The sequence below is a fragment of the Stenella coeruleoalba genome (genome assembly GCF_951394435.1).
Source record: "Stenella coeruleoalba genome assembly, chromosome: 11".
Classification (NCBI taxonomy): domain Eukaryota; kingdom Metazoa; phylum Chordata; class Mammalia; order Artiodactyla; family Delphinidae; genus Stenella; species Stenella coeruleoalba.
In genome coordinates this window covers 44,417,860-44,431,937 of record NC_137157.1, presented here as the reverse complement: position 1 = coordinate 44,431,937, position 14,078 = coordinate 44,417,860, and the positions used below count along the sequence as shown (strand labels likewise).

Here is a 14,078-nt window from a genome sequence, read left to right as displayed (position 1 = left end):
TTCTTCATAGCACTTTTCATTCCCTGAGATATTATTGATTGATTTATGTTTGTTTTATTTTTCTCTTTCCTCTAAAATATAAGCTCTATGAAGAGCTGTGACTTGTATTTTCTCTGTATCCTCAAGACCTTGAAAAGTGCCTGGCACATAGGAGGCACTCAAAAATGATTATTGAATAGATGAGTGAATGAATGAATGAAGGGGCCAGACATTCATCTCATGCCTCCTCATAAACTAATGTATTGGTAGAGAAAATCACTACCATGACTGTCTTAAGACTAATAGGTTCCATGGAGCTGGAGATGATTTTATTTCCTTATTGTCATAGGTGCTAGAAAGTGTGAAACACAATTCTGTAGGTAAACAACTAGGAATAGTCCACTTAAATGATTCTAATAATCACATTTGGAGATCAAGACAAAGGAGGCAGAGACGGTCTTAGAATGACAAAACACAATAACATAACAAGAGTTAGAGAGAAAGGTTTTTTCTCCTGAAGATTTTGACGCATCCCAGAAAGCCTCATAGGAGAAATCACATGACTATTTGATCTTACTATGCCCTCTAGAGTAGAGAATGGAGTTAAGATGCCTCTTATCCCAACCTCATAGATAATGTCGTAGAGATAAAAAAAGATTAAAATCTTAATTATTTTTTATTTGAGATGAAGAAAACTATTCTTATGTACTAGTTCTTTTATTACATTTTCTTAGATAAATGTTAATAAGAAATATAATAATTTTCTATTGACAACTTTTCTTTAATAGAGTCTTTAATAGCTTAAATACTAGAATGTATAACACATTCCACCTCACTTGCAAAGGTGTGCGTAACTCTATATCAAATAAAATGTTGCTAAGTAATGTAACCAATCCAACTGGCTAATAGCATTAACTGATTCAGAATTCCCTTCTAAAATTAGATAGAAGCTATACTACCCAACAAATATCCAGGTATAACTGGCCTTCAAAGCAGTTTTGGGGGTGAGCTCTTCAATACAGAACAGAATCTGGCTTCAGTGGTTTTACCTGATTCTTGCTTTATTCAGCAGCATCCAAATGCATAAGGTTCTTCAGTTGTAAGTCGAGTCATCTATTCCTCCCAGATGGTTATTAATTCTTAAAATTAGTAACTTTAGTATAGTTATAATCCCTTAATTATGTAATTAGGGAGATGCCATATAGTCCTGACTACAGGTGAATAAGAAAGGGGAATTAAAGAAAACGGCTTTGGGCTTCCCTGGTGGCGCAGTGGTTGAAAGTCCGCCTGCCGATGCAGGGGACACGGGTTCGTGCCCTGGTCTGGGAAGATATGAGTGGAGCGGCTGAGCCCGTGAGCCATGGCCACTGAGCCTGCGCCTCCGGAGCCTGTGCTCCGCAACGGGCGAGGAGAGGCCACAACAGTGAGAGGCCCGCGTACCGCAAAAAAAAAAAAAAAAAAAAAAAAAAAAAGAAGAAAGAAAAGGGCTTTCAATAATTGGGAGGCTTTCTCATTGAAAATACTTGAAAAGAGATAAAAGTGTCTACTGGTCTACAACTTGTCTCTAAAAACAGATGTATATTGAAATGGACTTCAGTGGTGAGAGTTGAAGAAAACATATAATTTTAGGTTTGAAATGGAACTTTAGAAAGTCAAAAACTGCTTTTATTATTTTGATAATTCAGGAATTGGAATCTCAGATAACTTAAAGGATTTACACACAGTCACATAAAGAAGGGCTTGAACCAGAAATATGATGATACTGACATAATCTAGTGTTCTTTCTTCTCTGATGTCCTTGGTAAAAGAATATGAGTAAAAATCGATGGTAAAAATAAAATCTAGCTAAGAATAGGTACGAAAGTGGATATCCCCCCCAGAGAAAAGTCTTCATTAAAATTGGCTAAGTGTATATTATGTTAATTTATTAATTCAGCAAATACTTATTGAGTGACTGCCATGTCTACTAGGTATTATTCTAGGCACTGGGAATAGAGTAATGAACGAAAAAGACAAAAATTTTTCTCTCTCTCTCTCTTTCTTATATACATATAATTTCTTTCTTTCTTTCTTTAAAACAGTATATAAGCTTCCATTAAAAAGTAAAACTCACTTAAATATGATAACTAAACTATCAAGAAGAAACGTAGCAAATAATAAATATCAATACAACTGTTAGCAATTAGCAATTAGATATTCATTGTTTACACGGCCATAGAACAGATTGTAAAAGTGTTTATTATTTGCTAGTAAATGATGAACCCCTTGGATTAGGTAGTCATTTTCCATACATAAAAACAGAGAATTAAAGAAAAGATTAATTCTATGACCTTTTCAGGATGAAAGGACTGTAGTGACTAAGAGATCTCATTTATTCAGCTTCATTGGAAAGTAGCAGCTTCCATATATGTGAATTTCCTAGACTAATGGATTCATCCATTCATTAGTTTGACATACATTTGAGGAGAACTTCCTATTTGTCAAGTCTTATTCTAGGAACAGAGATATAGGAGAATAAAAGACAGTCTTGTCCTGATATAGTCATGTAACTAAGAAGTAAATAAATACATAGATATGTCCAAGGCAAGTACCTAGAAGAAAATTAAAGGGACACAAGTTTGGGGAGGGTCTGGAGAGGTGCCATTTTAAATAGTATGGTAATATGAGTTTTCTTGGAATCAAGATAAATTTTTATATTAATATTTTACACATGGAAAAGTTTTTGTGAAAAATGGCCCAACATAAATGTTTCAGAAACCTAGGTGATGTTAGTATTGATCAGCAGTAAGAAGACAATTTAATAATCACCATTTAAATAAATATACGAATACAATAACATGCATGTCTTGTGAACAGAGTAATTGCATCAAACGGAGAGAAATATTCATGTCTTCTTTCAACCTCTAGACTCCTAAGATCCTGACAATGGTTTCCATTGCTCCAGAATCTTAACACAACCTAATACACGACCTAGTCTAGTCCTTGGCTAACTATCAAGTTTCATTTCACATACTTTTTCTCTATATGCTATATCAATTAAATATTGGGAAGAGATCAGATACATTATTAAAACTGGAAGTAATAAAGCATTCTTATGGGAGTGATAGAAAATAAACATGTTATCAAATTACAAACAAGATAGCTATGAATAGTCGTGATGATAAGGTTATGGAAAGTTGTTGGTTAGGTTGGGGAAGATGCAGGCAAATACATGGAGGTCAGTAGAAGCCCAGGAAGGAAGGGAGGGAAATATGTAGGTATCTTTGGACAGCCTAGTTAAAGAATGAGAGCACATCAACTGCCAAGACTCAGAGAGAAGCATATTCCAGGTACAGACAACACAGAATGCAAATACCTTGAGTCAGAAGACCTTGTTATCTTATACAAACAGAACTGAGGCCAATGTTATTCATCTTAGCTATAATAAATAGCTCAGTGCTTGATGTTATGAGGGGATTTGAAAGAAGCAGGTAGAAGCCAGATCATGAAACACCTTTTAGACCATGGCAAGGTCTTGGAATATATTCAGAGTGCAATGGGGAGTCATGGAAGAGGTGTAAGCAGGGGAATGAGATAGTCTCATTTGCATTTTAACCAGTTTTTACTGGCTCCTATGTAGATAACTGATTCCAAGAGTTGAAGAGGCGACGCTCAGGAGCCTGCTGGTGGGCTATGCTAAGAATCCTGCTGAGAGATGGTGTAGACTTGGCAAGCACAGAGTTGCAAATAGACAGAATTTATGTCAGTACAAAAGCTTGCAACCTGTTCATGGAACCCCTTTCAACCAAGCCTTAAACAATATTGACTGAAAAGTAGAACTACAAAAGCAAAGTCCTTTCTTTTCATCTGTGACAGTCACACAGACATAAATTCTGTCTATTTGCAACTGTGTGTTGTGTCAAAAATCTACGCTTTAAAGATCTCTAATAAGAAATTAATGATGGTAAACAGTCCATTCTGTCAATAGTAAGCACACACAAACCTTAGCAAATATTTAAAATGTGCTATCTTCGTAGAGTCAATAATATTCTCAATATATTAGCCCTAAATAACATTACTGCATTGCCGATATTAGAAACTAGGGTTCAATGGGTTCTCATTATCAAAAGTTGAATGATTTAAGATTTGTATGGAAGAAAACTGTAGATGCCCCTTTAGACTAAGACAGTTGTTTGGCTGCTGGGAGGGTTGCCTGGTGAGGACTTTGAGCTGAGTTCCTTTCCAGTCACGGCCTTAGACCAAAGTAAAATGCCTTGTCCTTTCCCTTCCCTGGGGGCATCACATTCATGGACTTGTCCTTGTGAGAGGCTGGACTTTGGTACCTTTTTGCTTCAACTTGGGACTCTGAAGGGCTATTCCCTTGGAGTTCTCTGAGGAATTGGCTGAGGCTCTGTTGCAGCTGCATCACAATTTCTCCTCTGACCAATCCTGTTTTATTCTCTCCCTCGCAGACACTGTTATGAAGAAATTATGTTTCTTTCCAAGAAACTACTTCCATGCAAATATACATCTCAAGGTCCATTTCCTAAGGAACTAGACCTAATATTAAAAATAAGCTTAAACCTATCTCAAATGAGTGATGAGAAGCAAAAATTTCTTGTTGGTCCTCAAGACAATCTGAAGGATTTGTCAGGAAATTGCTTTCTTTTTCACATTTATAACTTGAATTAGTGATATTGAGCTACTAAGGCATTTTACCTAAAATATGGAATTGGTATTTTAAGCATAACATTAACTATTTTATCTATCATCTCTCTCTCTCTCCACGCTCCCCTCACCACAAAATTGTTACACCAGCCAGAATAACTTGATGAAATGTGATATTTTGGAGGCCCTTCATTAAATTAGTGATACATCTAAAATTTAATCCACACTGGAAGATTTGTCATTAAACTTTGTATAAAACCTGACAATGGGCTTGCAAAAACTTTCCTGGTTGCAAATATTTCTTGGAAGAAAAGAGATTTGCTGTCAGCGCTTCCTGTGTTGGTGGTCTAGATCAGCAGCCAGGAATTGCAGCTTCTATAGTTCTTGTATTCTGGTTGGGTTGTGATTTTTTCCAAAGCATTTTAGCATTTTAATTTGTGGTTAGAGCCAGCAGCAACTTGGGAGAAGAGTGGTCAGAGGTTTAGGAACCTCCCCACATTTTCTATTACCTTTGCCCATGAATGAGAATACAATAAAAATAAATATCATTTGTGGGCTTCCCTGGTGGTGCAGTGATTGAGAGTCCGCCTGCCGATGCAGGGGACACAGGTTCGTGCCCCGATCCGGGAAGATGCCACATGCCGCAGAGCGGCTGGGCCCGTAAGCCATGGCCGCTGAGCCTGCGCGTCCGGAGCCTGTGCTCCGTAACAGGAAAGGCCACAACAGTGAGAGGCCCACATACCGTAAAAAAAGTAAAAATAATAAATAAATACCATTTGTGTGTTATGTGAGACAACTTCAACCTGTACCCACTAGCTTCTTTTCCATAACCATTTCCTATATAGAAGTTCTTGAATTACCACTGATCACCTTCAGCTAGAAAGACAATGAATCACATTCTTTTCTGCAAAAAGAGCCCACTCAAGAAGATAAATAGATCAACAATTACACTTGCTGGATTTAGGAAATAAGCATTACGGCAATGTGGCCAGTAATGTTGTTTTTGAGAAATTTGAAAATATTTTTCAGTTTTACTGCAGGGCTCACCTGTTTCAAAAGGGATCAGACTTTCATCATGTCAGCAACTTTTCTCAGTCACAAGCATGTCCATCTGCGTGGTCAAAGCGTGCTGGCTTCTTGGGTCATTAGCGAGCTCCTCATAGTAAGATTCTGGGTAAAAAAGTGATATAAGTGGTTGAGTTTTCCCCAATTCTGAATGGACAAAAGAAAACATTGACTTATTCAAACTTTAGTTTTGACGTGTCAACCTTTTGAAGTGTTTGATGTAAGAAAATGTTTCTATATGTCTAAAAGGAGAAGCTTACTTTAGATGCTAATCTTGCCGTGTTCTAATAGAACACAGGGTAGAGAATCTATGTGTTTTGAGTATAACTACTGGTTTCACAAAATTACTGCCAGTATCTGAGTTTGTTGTACTCCTCAGTCCTTCCTTAAAACTCCCTGTGGCTCAGGCTCAGAACTGACAAACTAGTTAATGAAATTAAAGGAGGCATTGTATTATGGGGACAATGTCCCAGTTATCAAAGAGCTCTTTTGGGGGTACAGTGAAAATACAGTCACCTTAATCTAGGGTGTGACTAATGACTGGGTTTTGCATTTCAAGACTGCTGCTTCATAACAGTAATATGAGAAATAAAGCATTCGTATTACTTTTCAAAGGTCACAGAAAATAATTTATTTTCTGGCTAAGAGAAACTCTAACAAAATTTTTTTAAAGCTTGCTTATCCCAGAAAATTTATGGTAAAGAATTTTAGAACCGTCACAAATAGAAATTTCAATGAAGATTCATATTTAAGCTGGACATATTTTTTTTTCCTTATTGTGCCTTGCTTCTCCACTGTATATGGTATCGAAGGGAGAAATGGTACATAGAGTCTTTGAATGCCATCACTGTAAATCATATATACAGCTGTAGAAAACAGACTCTGGAGAATAATATTGCTGCGGTGGGGGAAAGGCAGCTCAGGCCAAAGTAATTTAATCTATCTAACCTAAATCAAAATTTCAAGACTCACTAATGAAAGGATTGTATGTATTTTCCCTGTTTCTAATTCTTATTTTTCAGGCTGGCTTGTGTCCTTGCCTCCCATCGAAATCAATGTTAAATCGAAGAATCATAGTCTTAAAATTATTTGTTAAATAATTTAATAGACACTATAATGGGTTTTTTAGTTTGCCAAAAGCCACATGTTATTTTCAGTAATACATAATATTATTTTGCACAGATATGTGCAAAATCTATTTTGGAAAGTAGATAGCATAATCTAGCAGACAAGAGATTATGTTAGGTGGCAGCTTATGTTGTTTAAAATCTACCATTACAAGCTTACATGGTATTTATTTATTCAGGATGAATAATAATCTTCATTTCTCAAGGGCAATGCACTAGAAAATGTACATAAAATCTTGTCCGCTGATTAACCTAACAGATAATAAAAGAATATGAGCATCATAAAATTTTTAAAAGTGTAAATGAGGAGTTAATATGAGAGGTGGGATTTACAAATCAGAAAAGAGAGAGGAAGCTCATTTTAATCTACCTTCTATGGTATTGTATTAGAGATAAAAACACAGAATCATTTCAATTAAAACAATGATATTGGCTACATTCAATCTTTTTACTTTTATTTTTTTAATCTCAAGAGGTGAAATATAAAAATAGCTAAATGCTTGTGGGAATATTAAGGACTCAATTTAAATTATTTTGAATTCAAATGTAACTTTTACTAATACTGTTGAGCACTGGGAATAATTAGAATGATTTCAGCAAGGAAGGCTGGATATTTGAATAATTAACAACACAAGATTGATTTCAGAAGCATCATATCTAAAATCAAATATTAGCATCCTTATAAAAGACAGGAATAGGGATAAAAGATAGCAAGAACCACATTTTACAATTATTTAGCCTCATTAATATCACAGATTTCTTGAAATAATAAAAATCTATTTGTATTAAATATAAATTTCAGTCTCATGATATCAATATTTGTTTCTTATAGAAAGTAATAATTGAATAATCATGTCCATAATTCTTATATTACAGTTGAATAGTTTCCCAAATTACTGTTTTTTGATCATCTTTGAATAGGCAATGTGTACAAATTATAAATGTTCAGCTATACTGAAGATTCCTTCCTACCTTTTCCCCCAAACCAACTACTTTCCCCAGAGCAAGTATTTCTTTTTTTTTCCAGTTTCTGAAATATCTTGAATATCTTCAAATATTTGTGTTTGAATATTTGGCTCATGGTAGGCTTTCACTGTTCTGTTCGTTTCTTTAATCACTCAACATTATATCTTATTGTTCATTCCGTATTAGTACATACAACTTTTAACAGCTGTGTAGTATTCCATAATTGACTTAATGAGTCCCTAGTGATAGATACTTGAGGTTGTTTCCTTTTTTATTTTTTTTTGCCATTACAAGCAGTACTGAAATGAATATAATTGTTCATACATCTTTGAACACGTCTACAAAATGACTGCTAAAAGTTTAATTTCTGGTCAGAAGCTATATGGATTAATAATTTAACAAATGGCTAGAATTACCATCCAAAGAGGCTTAACCAATTTCTGTTTTCACAAGCAATGTGTGAGAGAGCCTATTTAAAAAATGTGTCAAAATACATTTTACAATTTTTGATCTTTGCCAAATGACAAGTGAAAAAGTAGAATATTATTGTAGCTTCAGTTTGCATTTATCTGTTTCGTGTGGTTCAGATTTGTTCACTTATGTTTAAATGCCATAGTCTATTCTTTTCTATGTTCAAATCCTATACTGATGGTAAACATTGAAAACTTAAAAACACTTCGTATTTGTGTATCTGCAAAATTGGTGCCTTATTTACGAGCATCTACTCTCTGCTAGGTCCACATTCTCATTGTTTCATGTGTCTTGGGTAGCCGGTTCAGTACCCTTTTGTTCCTTATTGAAGCAAAGAATCAAATCAGTTTTGAGTTTAGAAAGATGACTTTGGAAAATATGTATTCAACACAGCAGTACCATACTCCATGGGCTGAGAGAAAGATAACCGAGAATAAATATCAATAATTACTTATTAAAATTCCAAAACAGGGAAAAATACCATTCTAATGACAAGTAAAATATTTCCATAGTTCCAGAATAGAGCACCACAAATATGAGATTACATTTGAATTTCCAAAGTACTGATTTCTGTAAACACTTGAATTGATCATCATCATTGTATCTATTGTACATCTTTGTTTAGAACACATAGAGGCTATTAAATTTAATTACTTTCCCCTAAGGTTTTCATGGTAAAGGTACATGCAAAGGTATTCTAAGTTAGAACAGATTCTCCTGAATAAGGATGTCATTTATTTATTACAATTTGGAAGAAGCAGCAGGTCTGAAAACTGCCTACTTCAAGTTCTGGACAAGAATAAAAGTATGAGAGAGAAGGCATGTCTAATTTTGAATGATATGCCTGAGGAACTTTTCAGCAGGATCCACTCACCATTTCTTTGATATACTCTCTGAGTTTTGCTGGACAAGTTTTACAAAGAAATATGGGTAGAGGACTTAAGCCCTAGCACCTAACTATTGCTCCTCTGCTTCCTATCAGGCCTATCATTTTTGAAGTTAATTTTGTATATTATTAAACATTGAAAATAAGACAAAGTAATATAAAATAAGTACTTTGACAATTCATATTCTTTTACATTAGGACATTAATATTTAAAATTAGATGCTTATTTCTACCTATAATTTGAAACTTTACATCTATCTTATGGTTGTTCAATAAAAAAAACAAAAACATCACCTGAAATATGTGCTAAACCAAACTCCTTCCTTCTAAACATTATGTCCAAAACCATTTAAAATATATTCTTACTATATGTATGTAGAAGAATTCCAGGTTAAAACAAGTGGGTTTCTTGTTTGTTTTATACATAAACTAACAATGACAACAACAAAAACATAAGACACACCTTGTTTGGATTACCTAGTCACACTTATTTGGTAGTATAAAGAAAATCTCAAGACTCTCAAATATGTTACAAGGATCTAGAAAAAGAAAGAAAAAAGTGAAATGAAATATGAGGAAAGGACCCTTGTCCATGTGAGTAACAATGTTAAAGATATCTCCTGCAATGGAATTTTGTAATGAAGCACCTTTGAATATTTTGGAATTCTTTCCAAGAAAATTTATAAGATAATCTATAAAGAAAATTTTTATACTATGTTCTTCAATTTCCCACTAGACTCCAGGTATTTAGTACAGAGTAGGTACTCATGTTTTTGCTGAATAAATGATCACAAAAGTATATACAGATGCTTCCTAAATTACCAAACTCAACTAGGTATATAACCAGAAAGACACACAGAGAAATAGAAATCTTGTGGGGAGGTCATCTCCTCTCAGGTGAGAACCTTTGTTATATTCAATATCTTTCATGTTAAAAACCAATCTGATAATAGGAACAGAGGGATTGGTTGGGGAACAAGGGACAATGAAGGGTATTTAGGGAAAAGAGGAATAAGGCAGTAAGATACTATGATCTGTGGATCTAAGGGCTTAGATTTCAACTCTGGCTCTGCCATTTACCAGCTGTGCAGCTTTGCACAAGTTTCTTAGTCTCTCTCACCTCTTGTATCCTTACCTTTAAAGTATTTATAAAATGTTAACTACCTCATGGGTATGGCAAAAAATACTGATCACCAAAAATCCATGTGCTTCTGACTCAAGGCCAGACACTATCAAACTCTTAGAGGAAAACATAGGCAGAACACTCTATGACATAAATCGCAGCAAGATCCTTTTTGACCCACCTCCTAGAGAAATGGAAATAAAAACAAATAAACTAATGGGACTTAATGAAACTTCAAAACTTTTGCACAGCAAAGGAAACCATAAACAAGACCAAAAGACAACCCTCAGAATGCGAGAAAATATTTGCAAATGAAGCAACTGACAAAGGATTAACCTCCAAAATTTACATGCAGCTCAATAACAAAAAAACAAACAATCCAATTAAAAAAAAGGGTAGAAGACCTAAATAGACATTTCTCCAAATAAGATATACAGACTGCCAACAAACACATGAAAGAATGCTCAACATCATTAGTCATTAGAGAAATTCAAATCAAAACTAAAATGAGATATCATCTCACACCTGTCAGAATGACCATCATCAAAAAATCTAGAAACAATAAATGCTGGAGAGGGTGTGGAGAAAAGGGAACCCTCCTGCACTGTTAGTGGGAATGTAAATTGATACAGACACTATGGAGAACAGTATGGAGGTTCCTTAAAAAACTACAGATAGAACTGCCATACAACCCAGCAATCCCACTACTGGGCATATACCCTGAGAAAACCATAATTCAAAAAGAGTCATGTTCCAAAGTGTTCATTGCAGCTCTATCTACAATAGCCAGACATGGAATCAACCTAAGTGTCCATCAACAGATGAATGGATAAAGAAGATGTGGCACATATATACAATGGAATATTACTCAGCCATAAAAAGAAACGAAATTGAGTTATTTGTAGTCAGGTGGATGGACCTAGAGTCTGTCATACAGAGTGAAGTAAGTCAAAAAGAGAAAAAACAAATACCGTATGCTAACACATATATATGGAATCTAAGAAAAAAAAAAAAACAAACGAAAGGTCATGAAGAACCTAGGGGTAAGACGGGAATAAAGACACAGACCTACCTAGAACATGGAGTTGAGGATACAGGGAGGGGGAAGGGTAAGCTGTGACAAAGTGAGAGAGTGGCATGGACATATATACACTACCAAACATAAAATAGATAGCTAGTGGGAAGTAGCCGCACAGCACAGGGAGATTAGCTAAGTGGTTTGTGACCACCTAGAGGGGTGGGATAGGGAGGGTGACGCAAGAGGGAAGAGATATGGGAACATGTGTATAACTGATTCACTTTGTTATAAAGCAGAAACTAACACACCACTGTAAAGCAATTATACTCCAATAAAGATGTTAAGAGTGGCGGGAGCTTCGAGACTAGGGCGGCGCGAAAGGTAGGAGGTGTGGAGAATTTGGCTTTTCGAAAAAGCGTTTGCTGACTGATCCAAACAAAAGTGAGGCATGGCTTCCGGGAAGATGGCGGAAGAGTAAGACGCGCAGATCACCTTCCTCCCCACAGATACACCACAAATACATCTACACGTGGAACAACTCCTACAGAACACCTACTGAACGCTGGCAGAAGACGTCAGACCTCCCAAAAGGCAAGAAACCCCCCACGTACCTGGGTAGGGCAAAAGAAAAAAGAATAAACAGAGACAAAAGGATAGGGACGGGACCTGCACCAGTGGGAGGGAGCTGTGAAGGAAGAAAGTTTTCCACACACTAGGAAGCCCCTTCGCGGGCGGAGACTGCGGGTGGCGGAGGGGGAGAGCTTCGGCACCGCGAAGGAGAGCGCAGCCACAGAAATGCGGAGGACAAAGCGGAGAGATTCCCGCACAGAGGATCAGGGCCGACCGGCACTCACCAGCTGGAGAGGCTTGTCCGCTCACCCGCCGGGGCAGGCGGGGCTGGGAGTTGAGGCTCGGCTTCGGTTGGAGCGCCGGGAGAGGACTGGGGTTGGTGGCGTGAACACAGCCTGCAGGGGGTTAGTGCGCCATGGCTAGCCGGGAGGGAGTCCGGGGAAAAGTCTGGAGCTGCCGAAGAGGCAAGAGACTTTCTCTTCCCTCTTTCTGTGCGCGAGGAGAGGGGATTAATTAAGAGCGCTGCTTAAAGGAGCTCCAGAGACGGGCGCGAGCTGCGGCTAAAAGCACGGACCCCAGAGACGGGCATGAGACGCTAACGCTACTGCTGCCGCCACCAAGAAGCCTGTGTGCGAGCACAGCACACTATCCACACCCCCGTTCCGGGGAGCCTGTGCAGCCCGCCACTGCCAGGGTCCTGGGATACAGGGGCAACTTCCCCGGAAGAACGCACAGCGCGCCTCTCGCTGGTGCAACGTCACGCCGTCCTCTGCCGACGCAGACTCGCCCCGCCCCCCCGTGCCCCTCCCTTCCCCCCCCGGCCTGAGTGAGCCTGAGTCCCGGAAGCAGCTGTGCCTTTAACCCCGTCCTGCCTGAGCGAAGAACAGACGCCCTCAGGCGACCTACACGCAGAGGCGGGGCCAAATCCAAACCTGAGCACCTGGGAGCTGTGAGAACAAAGAAGAGAAAGGGAAATCTCTCCCAGCAGCCTCAGAAGCAGCGGATTAAAGCTCCACAATCAACTTGATGTACTGCATCTGTGGAATACATGAATAAACAACGAATTATCCCAAATTAAGGAGGTGGACTTTGAGAGCAAGATTTATGATTTTTTCCACTTTTCCTCTTTTTGTGAGTGTGTATGTGTATGCTTCTGTGTGAGATTTTGTCTGTATAGCTTTGCTTCCACCATTTGTCCAAGGGTTCTATATGTCCGGTTTTTTGTTTTGCTTTGTTTTGTTTTTTTAAATTTTTTTCTTAATAATTATTTTTTAATTTTAATAAATTTATTATATTTTATCTTACTTTTATTTTACTTTAACTTCTTTCTTTTTTTCCTTCCTTCCCTCCTTCCTTCCCCCCTCCCTCCCTCCTTTCTTTCTTCCTTTCTACTTCTACTAATTCTTTCTTTCTACTTTTTCTCCCTTGTATTCTGAGCCATGTGGATGAAAGGCTCTTGGTGCTGCAGCCAGGAGTCAGTGCTGTGCCTCTGAGGTGGGAGAGCCAACTTCAAGACACTGGTCCAAAAGAGACCTCCCAGCTCCACATAATATCAAACGGCGAAAATCTCCCAGAGATCTCCATCTCAACACCAGCACCCAGTTTCACTCAACGACCAGCAAGCAACAGTGCTGGACATCCTATGCCAAACAACTAGCAAGACAGGAACACAACCCCACCCATTAGCAGAGAGGCTGCCTAAAATCATAATAAGTCCACAGACACCCCAAAACACACCACCAGATACAGTGGAATAACTGAGGACATGGAAAGGAGACGTGACCCATGAGCCCCCCCCCCCCCCAGCAACCTGGGGGCTGGCGAATAAGCCAGAACCGCAAACAGTCCTGATTGCTTTGAGCCCCCCGGCAAACCAGGGGCATGCGAATAAGCCAGAGCTGTGAACAGTCCTGAATGCTTTGAGCACCCCCCCGGCAAACCGGGGGCCTGCAAAAAAGCATTGAGTGCTTTGGGCACTGATCCAGTATAATCAAATGGGAATGCAAGGAAATGTCCTTGTGCTACTTCAGTATAATCAAAATAATGGTGGGAACTTTGTGCTGCTTTTGCGCTCAAGGACGAAGCACGGCATGTTCTCAAGAAAGCCAATTATTGCTTGTATAATTAATAAAAACATAGGTTGCTGCTTTGGCATTTCTGAAATGTTAAGAAGACAAGTCTTAAAGTGTAAACCTAGATAATGCTTTAATAAAAGCTACCACAGCA

At 37.9% G+C, this 14,078-nt stretch overlaps 1 long non-coding RNA gene across 1 annotated transcript in view; it reads right to left on the bottom strand.

The window, feature by feature from the left end:
• LOC307194480 overlaps positions 1-12,579 on the bottom strand; it is a 196,246-nt gene extending 183,667 nt beyond the window's left edge. Inside the window, exons 1-2 of the long non-coding RNA XR_013830564.1 lie at positions 12,137-12,579; positions 5,674-5,796 (exon numbers count right to left, since the gene is read on the bottom strand). This is a non-coding gene — a long non-coding RNA (uncharacterized lncRNA). The remainder of the gene's footprint in view (positions 1-5,673; positions 5,797-12,136) is intronic.
• Positions 12,580-14,078: the final 1,499 nt, after the last annotated feature.